The sequence below is a fragment of the Sapajus apella genome, unplaced genomic scaffold, assembly GCF_009761245.1.
Source record: "Sapajus apella isolate SASKATOON/1434 unplaced genomic scaffold, GSC_monkey_1.0 scaffold106, whole genome shotgun sequence".
Lineage (NCBI taxonomy): Eukaryota > Metazoa > Chordata > Mammalia > Primates > Cebidae > Sapajus > Sapajus apella.
The window spans coordinates 251,795-262,196 of record NW_022437046.1 but is presented as its reverse complement, the minus strand read 5'-3'; the positions used below and the strand labels follow the sequence as shown (position 1 = coordinate 262,196).

The following is a 10,402-nucleotide window of genomic DNA, read 5'->3' as shown; positions in this document are numbered from 1 at the left end:
ATTCACCCAGTTTTTGGTGAATCAGTGAGTGATAGTGGTCATAGTTGTGGTAAGTTAAATGAAGGAATAAATCTTTGCAAAGCAAAAATTATAAGGAGCACCTCCTACTACTATACAGTTAAAAACCACCAATGGGCTGGGTGTGGTGGCTCATGCCTGAAATCCCATCACTGTGGGAGGCCAAGTTGGGTGGATCACGAGGTCTGGAGATCAAGACCATCTTGGCCAACATGATGAAACCCCATCTCTACTAAAAATACAAAAATTACCTGGACATGATGGTGCACACCTGTAATCCCAGCTACTCAGGAGACTGAGGCAGGAGAATTGCTTGAATCAGGAGGCAGTGAGCTGAGATTGTGCCACTGCACTCCAGCCTGGCAACGGAGTGAGACTCCATCTCAAAACAAAAAAACAACCAACAATGACAGACATGGCAGGCTGTCCAATCTGTTTTGTACTCTCATTATTGTCTTGCCATTTGTATGATTACTACATATTTTATGATTTTTTATTTTTCAATAATTTGTATTCATTCATTTTCCAACCTGCTGATTCCAGTTCAGGGTGGCAGGTGGCTGGAGCCTATCTTGGCATCTCAAGGTGTGAGGTAGGAACCAACGCTGGATAGGACCCCATCTGAGGCACAGGGCACACCCACACACCGGGACCATAGAGATGTCAGTTCACCTAATGTGCACATCTTTGGGACATGGGAGGAAACAAGAGTTTCCAGAGAAAATCCCACACATACATGGAGAGAACATGCAAACTCCACTCAGACAGTGGCCCTGCTAGAAGTCAATTTTTTTCTCATTAATGTTATAATAAAATGATGTTATGTGAGGCTGAGCATGGTGGCTGATGCCTATAATCCCAAAACTTTGGGAGGCTGACATGGGTGGATTGCTTGAGCCCAGGAATTTGAGACCAGCCTGGGTAACATGGTGAAACTCCATCCTCTACAAAAAATGCAAAAATTATTCAGGCATGGTGGCACACACCTGTAGTTCCAGCTACTCAGGAGGCTGAGATTAGAGGATTGATTGAGCCTGTGAGTTTGAGGTTGCAGTGAACCGTGATGGCACCACTATATTCCAGCCAGGGTGACAGAGTGAGACCCTGTATCAAAAAAGAAAAAAAAAAAGATGTTATTTGATAATCTGCTATATTTGCAATGTAAGAATCACCTTAATTAAGAGGGACATAGAAATTACAATGTGTTGCCTTTTAGATAGATTTTGTCCCTATACCAGGGACAAAAGTGATGTCCCTGATCTGATTCATATTTAAATAAATGTGAGTCAGACATTTAAGAAAAATTAATAAAAACAAGTAAAATTATTATTTACCCAGTTTTTGGTGAATCAGTGAGTGACAGTGAACAGAGCTCACATATAAATCAATCCTGACTGGGTGAGGCCACCTTTGTGGAGAGTTATTGCTTTAGGAATCTAATTTTCTTGATTATTCTTGTGATTAGGTAGGAGTCCATTATCATAATCCAATCAATCCTAAAATAATTGATTATAAAATGACATAATTATCCTTATTTGGAACTCCTTTCATAATTTTAGAATCTCTTCATTTTCCTAATAAATTTTACAAACTATTAAAGGAAAAACAATTCTAAACATTTTCAGTACAGAAAAACTCTGACACAGCTGTATTTGAAGACATATTAAAGTAGGCAGAGGCTTGCAGCAATTCTTGCCTTCTCTTGAGAGTCATTATGATTTCAATAATACCAAATGCAGAAAATGTTGTGTTGCATAAGTCTTAACATAAGCAGACATGTTCAGAATGGGATTTTTCTTTTTTTTTGTATTGGTGAAAAATTTTGTGAATTTCTGGACAAAACTAAATATAATGTTCCTGTGATTTAGGCAATTGCATTTCTAGAACATTGTGAAAATTAAAGCAAGCAACAATACTTGTAATTTATAATTAAAATGGGTGCAGACTTGGAAATTGTCAGCATGTTTGTCACCCACATTCGTATCTGAAGGTCAGTGGGGGAGTCCTATGACATGCTTACAGGTAGTTTAATTGTCTTGGCCATTGTCAATAGCAGCCCCATGTACTAGGAGAACTAGCAAACTCCAGATTTTAAATGAGTCCGGACTGGGTGGTGCCACCTTTGTTGAGAGTTACTGCTTTAGATAATTTAATCATCTTGATTGTTCTTGTGATAGATCTGGAGTCCATTACCACAATCTATTCAATCCAGAAGTTGTGAAGTCTCTACCCACTAATTAAGTGACTCAATAGAAACTTGCCTCCTGTGCCGCCACATTAGCTCATTTGGAAGACCTGGGTATAGATGGTCATCTCCTTGGCTCAGAGTCCCTGCAGCAGCTGAGGTGCCTGTCTCTCTCTGGTTCCCAGTGGCTGCCATCATGCTCTCCTCCCCACTCAGGATGGTTGTGGTGTGCATGAGCAAAATCAACAGGAGCATGGAGGCCCACATCATCCTCAGGAGAAAAGGGCTAAGCGTCCAGTCTTTTGGAACTGAATCTCATGTGAAGCCCCCAGGACCAAGACCCGATCGTCCTGTGGTTTATGATTTTGCAACAACATATAAGGAGATGCACAATGACCTCCTCAGGAAAGACAGAGGATGCTACACCCAGAATGGAATCTTACACATCTTGGGAAGAAATGAGAGAATCAAGTTGGGTCCAGAAAGATTTCAGGAATGCACCAATTCCTTTGATGTCATCTTCACCTGTGAGGAGACTGTCTATGACAGAGTGGTGGAAGATCTGTGTTCCAGAGAGCAGCAGACCTTGCTGACTGTTCACGTGATCAATGTGGTTTCTTGAGGTAATACCCAGAGAAAGAGGCAAATGGATGTTCACGTGGTTATTCAAGATGAAAAATGACACTTTTCAATTTCAAATTTCAATTTCAAATTTCAGGAAGATTTGAAGATTAATCTTAACCATAAATGTGAGTTATGCCAGAAATAAGGATATTGTGATAGGGACTGGGCAAATGAACATAGCTTTAGGTGTGTCTGACATTTCTATTTCTTGATGATGTGATGTATGCCTTATAATAATTGTTGTAGCAACTGTTTTTGGTTTTCTGTATTTATCTGTGTGTTTCTTTTTCTTTTAAAAATTACCGTAAAAACACTAATAAAACACTCAAAAAATGAGGGAAATACTTTATATTTCGTGAAAAAAACTTTATAATAGTTTTATTTGTAATTATTCCCTCTACTTCCTCTTCCTCTTTAGTTCCATGTCCAATCTCTTTTTTTTTTTTTTTTTTTTTGGCGACAGAGTCTTGCTCTGTCACACAGACTGAAGTGCAGTGGCACTTGAATCCTGGGTTCAAGAGATTCTTCCACCTCAGCCTTCCAAGTATTTGGGAGTACAGGCACCACCACACCCAGTTGATTTTTGTATTTTTGGTAGAGATGGGGTTTCACCATGTCGGCCAGGCTAGTCTCGAATTCCTGACCTTAAGTGATCCACCTGCCTCAGCCTCCCAAAGTGCTGGGATTATTGGCATGAGCCAGTGCTCCTGGCCCCATGTCCAATGCACCCCAAGATCTGACCTGGATTATATAATCACCACCTGACTTGTTTGTGGTTTCACACAAGTCTTATTCACAAAGCAGAGAATGTAATACTTCAAGCTCATTCTGTTGGTTGAAGCAAATCATAAGACCATGTCCCTGGATAAAAGGGGATGGATAATAGACTGCATATCATGATGGGGGAATGGCATGTGTGTTCAGCAGAGAGGATAACTGGCAGCTATTTTTACAGATGCACAGTCATACTTGACAAACTATGAGATCGACAAATGTTCAAAAGCTTGACAACATACCCTGGTGGCAAGTTTGCCAGGGAAAAGGCACATTTGCCAGTGGTAATGAAAAATATTACAGACTCTATGGATGGAATCTTGAATATCTAATAAATTTAAAAACACATTTACTCTGTCTTCCAAGTAGCCTTCCAAGTAGCTAGGACTCACGTGTGTGCCACCACACTTGGCTGATTTCTATTTTTTATTCTTTTGTAGAGATAGGGTTTCACTATGTTCCCCAGGCTGTTCTTAAACTGCTGGCATCAAGAAAATCCTCCTGCCTCAGCCTTTCAAATTGCTGGGATTACAGGTGTGAGCCACTGTTCCTGGATTATACTTCTCTTTGACCATGGTAATTTTACTTCTAAAAATTAACCATAAGATCTATCAGCAGAATTATCCAACTGAAGAAGTGAGAGAGAAAGAACAAAAAACAAAAGGAAGAGATCCTCAGGTACTACACTTGATCTTAGCCAAAAGACCGAGAAGCGATAATCCGCAGGTACTGATGGAACAATGTCAAAACGCATAACAGATCTGTGGTTCGGGTCTCAAAATGAAAGGAGAGAAAAAATGGGACCGTTTTTGTTTTTGAGGTAATAATTGCTGAAATTTTTCAGATTAGGTAAAAAGCTGAAAAATTAGAGATTTGAAAAGCTCTCTGAACTTCAAGGAGGCTTAAGAACAAAGAAAGTTATATATAGATGCCTCATAATCAAACTGAAAATTAAGACAAAGGGAAAAAGTTTAAATGTAGCCAAAGGAGGCAGGTCAGAAAATGATGGTACCTTAGTAGCATCAAGCACACCTGATTTTGATCTCTCTCATCATCTTCCAGTAATACAAAAAGGATTCTTTGGAGAAATTGCTGATTCTGGGACTGAGACTGGACATATATAAGATGAACCTGAGGTATCTCACAATGCCAGAAAGTGAGTTTCCTTTCCCATGAAAAATGAAGTAAAACAAAACAGACACCATGATGGGGCACATGAAAGGGCACGGGAGGCAACTGAAAGCTTCCAATGGCCATAACAAAAACAATTTGAGCAACAGAACAAAGGATCGAATTGTAACCCCACATAGAAAAATATGTATCTAAGATTCCATACTGATATGAAGAAATAATTGAATAAATATATTAATGAGGGGGAGAATAGACACATCTATGTGGAGTAATTCCATATAATTTACATAGATAATCCACCCATAAGAAAGTAGAGCACAAGTCCCCACTCCTTAAATGTGGGCTGCACGTAGGGACCTTTTTCTAAAGAGTCCAGTATGGAGAACGGGAAAAAGGATAAATTCACCATGGGGAAAGCTGATGAAGTGGAGCTGGAAGGTCATGAAGAAGGGGAGCCCATGCTTGTATACCTGAGATAAGAACTATCATAAGAACTCCCTAAAACCCATGAGAGATTATGGCACATCCTGCATACTTTATACCATCAGCAGGTCTTACATACTTTGTTCATTCTGCATGTCCACACATAATTCCATAACTGCATTATCTTCAAGACTGCAGCATTCCAGCTAAAATGCTCTTGCAAGAACACATACCTAGCAATGGCTGTCTCCACCAGTAAGCTGATACCAACTCCTGCAGTGAGCTTCTGTGACCAATAAATTTTGTTTCAAAGCAGCTTCTATGGACTTCTTTTTGCCTTTAAAAGTTTCCCCTACCCCAGCCTCTCAGGGTGCACCTACGACTTGTGATAGTCTGTGCATTCCTGATTGCGATCCTTCATTAAAATAAACTTGAGAGCTAATCTCTGTTGTTATTTTAGGTTGCCATAATAAGTCTAATCCAGTAGATATGTAAATTAACTATGAACAACTACTTCTGATCTATTTTTCTCCTATTAGTAAACATGGTTTATGCTACTACCAAGGATTACAAAAAAGTATTTCACTTGTGTCTCTCAATCTTCATACCAATAAACATTTTAGATTTGATAAAATTTTTTACTGTGAAAGATTGCTTTTCTCAGTGTAATTCATAAGGTTTAAACGAAAGCATGTAACTTAGTGGTGTGAAATCTGTCCCCCAAACATAAATAAGAATATACTTTTTTTTTTTTGAGGTGGAGTCTCCCTCTGTCACCCAGGCTAGAATCTAGTGGCGCGATCTTGGCTCACTGCAACCTCCACCTCTCGGGTTCAAGCACTTCGCCTGCCTCAGCATCTGAAGTACCTGGGACTGTAGGTGCCTGCCACCGTGCCCGGCTAATTTTTGTATTTTTAGTAGAGACGAGGTTTCACCATATTGGCCAGGCTGGTCTCGAAATCCTGACCTTGCGATATGCCCACTTCAGCCTCCCAAATTTCTGGGATTGCAGGTGTGAGCCACGGTACCCAGCCAAGAATATACTTTTTATTTATATATTTTTATTTACTTTGGTGACCTATTATTTGAGTAGATAATTCCAAATTTTACAATAATATGTAGATCATTATCCAACTTGAGTTTTACCTATTAAAGTGAGCATTAGTAAAAAAAGATATAATCTGTATGTAAAAACATTCATCTGTTCAAATATGTAATATTCTTACTAAAGAAGGACCACTTTTAAGTTAACATACCACATTCTATTGGTCTCAACTAGCTTAAAAAATTTAAAAATAAAAAAAAATAGCACTCAAATAGAAAAAAGGAAATTTATTTAAAAAGTGCTTATCTATACAATGTTATTTATCTGCTGAATGCCCTTAAACAAATCATTTTCCCAGCAGTCAATTATCAGTCTGGTTTGCTCATCTGGAAAATGCAGTCATGGTGGGATAACTTCCTTGTAGAATGATATAACCATTATGTTAGTTATTCTATGTAATGCACCTAGAACAATGCCAAACATTTTCAGTGCTTTAAAAACTGTTACTCCTTCTCCTAATTTCCCATAAAATTTTTCTTGGCAATATTCTCTTTCCAGATGATATGTACAAAAATAATACAAACAGCACTTAGTGAAAGGTCTTTAAAGGTACTTCTCACAGTAAATCTGGACCAGTCTAAAGTCTCATGCCTAAGTTCTTACCATGGAAGGAGACAAAGCCAGCTCAGATCTTCAGTAGAAGCAGACAGTGTGAAGAAAGCTCTTTCCTGCCTTCTCCTCCATTTGCAACAGCAATTCCTCCAGACTCTCTTCCATGTCATCTGCCTGCTGCAGGCACTGGCAAAGCTCACAGATGAGGAAAGCTCCCAGGGTGGCACCTTTCAGAGTATTTTCAATGTCCATGTTTATCACGTGCACAGTCTGCAAGGTCTGCTGCTCTCTGGAACACAGATCTTCCACCACTCTGTCATAGACAGTCTCCTCACAGGTGAAGATGACATCAAAGGAATTGGTGCATTCCTGAAATCTTTCTGGACCCAACTTGATTCTCTCATTTCTTCCCAAGATGTGTAAGGTTCCATTCTGGGTGTAGCATCCTCTGTCTTTCCTGAGGAGGTCATTGTGCATCTCCTTATATGTTGTTGCAAAATCATAAACCACAGGACGATCGGGTCTTGGTCCTGGGGGCTTCACATGAGATTCAGTTCCAAAAGACTGGACGCTTAGCCCTTTTCTCCTGAGGATGATGTGGGCCTCCATGCTCCTGTTGATTTTGCTCATGCACACCACAGCCATCCTGAGTGGGGAGGAGAGCATGATGGCAGCCACTGGGAACCAGAGAGAGACAGGCACCTCAGCTGCTGCAGGGACTCTGAGCCAAGGAGATGACCATCTATACCCAGGTCTTCCAAATGAGCTGATGTGGAGGCAAAGGGGCAGGTTTCTATTGAGTCACCTTAAGTAGTGGGTGGAGACTTCATGACTTTTGGATTGATTAGATTGTGGTAATGGACTCCAGATCTATCACAAGAACAATCAAGATGATTAAATTATCTAAAGCAGTAACTCTCAACAAAGGTGGCACCATCCAGTCCGGACTCATTTAAAATCTGGAGTTTGCTCTGGTGGTTCTCCTAGTGAATGGGGGCTGCTATTGACAATGGCCAAGACAATTAAGCTCCCTGTAGGCATGTCATAGGATACTTCAGTGACCTTTAGACATGAAATTGATAAACCTGGGGATGCAAGCCTGGTTCAACATATGCAAATCTATAAACGTAATCCATCACAGAAATAGAACCAAAGACAAAAACCAGGTGATCATCTCAATAGATGCAGAGAAGGCCTTCAACAAAATTCTACAGCCCATTGTGCTAAAAACTCTCAGTAAACTAGGTATCAGTGGGATGTATCGCAAAATAATAAAAGCTATTTATGACAAACCTACAGCCAATATCATACCGAATGGGCAAAACCTGGAAGCATTACCTTTGAAAACTGGCACCAGACAAGGATGCCCTCTTTCGCCATTCCTATTCAACATGCTATTGGAAGTTCTAGCCAGAGCAATCAGGCAAGAAAAAGAAAGTGTATTCAATTAGGAAAAGAGGAAGTCAAATTGTCTGTATTTGCAGATGACATGATTGTATATTTAGAAGACCCCATTGTCTCAGCCCAAAATCTCCTTAAGATGATAGACAACGTCAGCAGTCTCAGGATACAAAATCAATGTGCAAAAATCACAAGAATTCCTATACACTAACAACAGAAAAAGAGCCAAATCATGGACAAACTCCCATTCAAAACTGCTATAAAGAGAATAAAATATCTAGAAATACAACTAACAAAGGATGTGAAGGACCTCTTCAAGGATAACTATATACCACTACTCAAGGAAGTAAGAGAGGACACAAACAGATGGAAAAACATTCTATGCTCATGGTTAGGAAGAATCAATATCATGAAAATTGCCATACTGCCCAAAGTAATTTATAGATTCAATGCTATCCCCATCAAGCTACCATTGACCTTAACAGAACTGGAAAAAACCACCTTAAACTTCATGTGGAACCAAAAGAGAGCCCGCATAGCCAAGTCAAATCTAAGCAAAGAACAAAGCTGGAGGCATCATGCCACCTGACTTCAAACTATGTTGCAAGCCTGCAGTAATCAAAACAGCATGGTACTAGTACCAAAACAGAGATACAGACCAATGGAACCAGAACAGAGGCCTTGGAAGTAATGCCACTCATCTACAACCATCCAATCTTTGACAAACCTGACAAAAACAAGCAATGGGAAAGGATTCCCTGTTTAATAAATGGTGTTCAGAAAACTGGCCAGCCAAGTGCAGAAAGCAGAAACTGGACCCCTTCCTTACACCTTACACAACAATTAACTCCAGACGGATTAAAGATTTAAATATAAGACCTAACACCTTAAAACCTCTAGAAGAAAACCTAGGCAATACCACTCAGGACATATGCATGGGCAAGGACTTCAGGACTAAAACACCAAAAGCAATGGCAACAAAAGCAAAAATAGAAAAATGGGATCTAATTAAACAGCTTCTGCACAGCAAAAGAAACTATCAATAGAGTGAACCGACAACCAACAGAATAACAAAAAATTTTTGCAATCTACCCATCTGACAAAGGGCTAATATCCAGAATCTACAGAAAACTTAAACAAGTTTACAAGAAAAAACAACCCCATCAAAAAGTGGGCAAAGGATATGAACAGACACTTTTCAAAAGCTTTCTTAATTGTATGCACAGCTCACATTTATTTCAAAGTTTAATATTCTAAGTGTGTTGAATCTTTATTTAGAAGTTTGGTGATGTTTTTATGACACTTGTTCATATCAATTAGCCTATGATAAAATTAATTTTTAAATACATTATTTCACTTAAATTTATTGTTTCCAATAACCTGTCGACCACATTAAGTGAGAGTTTACTGTAGTTTTTAATCAGTAAACGTGGCTGGGTGTGGTAGCTCACACCCGTAATCCCAGCACTTTGGGAGGCCAAGGTGGGTGGATCACCTGAGGTCTGGAGTTCAAGACCAGCCTGGCCAACATGGTGAAACCCCGTCTTTGCTAAGAAAATGCAAAAAATTTGCTGGGCACCTGTAATTCCAGCTACTCCAGAGGCTAAGGTTGGAGAATTGCTTGAACCCAGGAGACAGAGGTTGCAGTGAGCCGAAATCTCTCTCCAGCCTGGGCGACAAGAGCAAAACTCTGTCTCAAAACAAACAAATCAGTAAACATCTTAAAGTTTCTCCAAGTGTGTTCTCAGACTGGCAGCATTAGCATTAATTGGGAACTTGCAAAAATGCAAATTTAGACCCTAAACCATTGAATCACAAACTCTAGTGGTGAAACTCAGAGATCTGTGTTCTTTTCTCTACATTCCCGCCAAATTGTTTTTCTGGTTGACATAAGTGATCATGTTTGGAAAGTCTTCTCTCAGATAGTTTTCTCTATGGGGAAACACAGGAGATAAACTGTCTGAATTGCTGTGTATCTTTCCTTCACCCTGACAGATGGGCCACATCTTATCTGGGTACAGGATTGTTGGGCTATAGTCCTTTCTCTCAGTAGTCTTTAATTGACATGCCACTGTCCGTTCCAGCATTGAAGAAAAAAAGTCTAATTCCAGCACCATTCTTCTGTAGATAATATGTTCTTTTTAACTAGATTTTTGTAAGATTTTTCTCTTCCTCCTTTGAGTTCAAAA

At 39.6% G+C, this 10,402-nt stretch overlaps 3 pseudogenes; 1 reads left to right on the top strand and 2 right to left on the bottom strand.

Annotated features, from left to right (window-relative positions):
• The first annotated feature begins 2,399 nt into the window (after nucleotides 1-2,399).
• Nucleotides 2,400-2,938, top strand: LOC116536982 (annotated as a pseudogene).
• Nucleotides 2,939-4,232: 1,294 nt separating this feature from the next.
• Nucleotides 4,233-4,318, bottom strand: LOC116537127 (annotated as a pseudogene).
• Nucleotides 4,319-6,879: 2,561 nt separating this feature from the next.
• LOC116536993 lies at nucleotides 6,880-7,478 on the bottom strand (annotated as a pseudogene).
• Nucleotides 7,479-10,402: the final 2,924 nt, after the last annotated feature.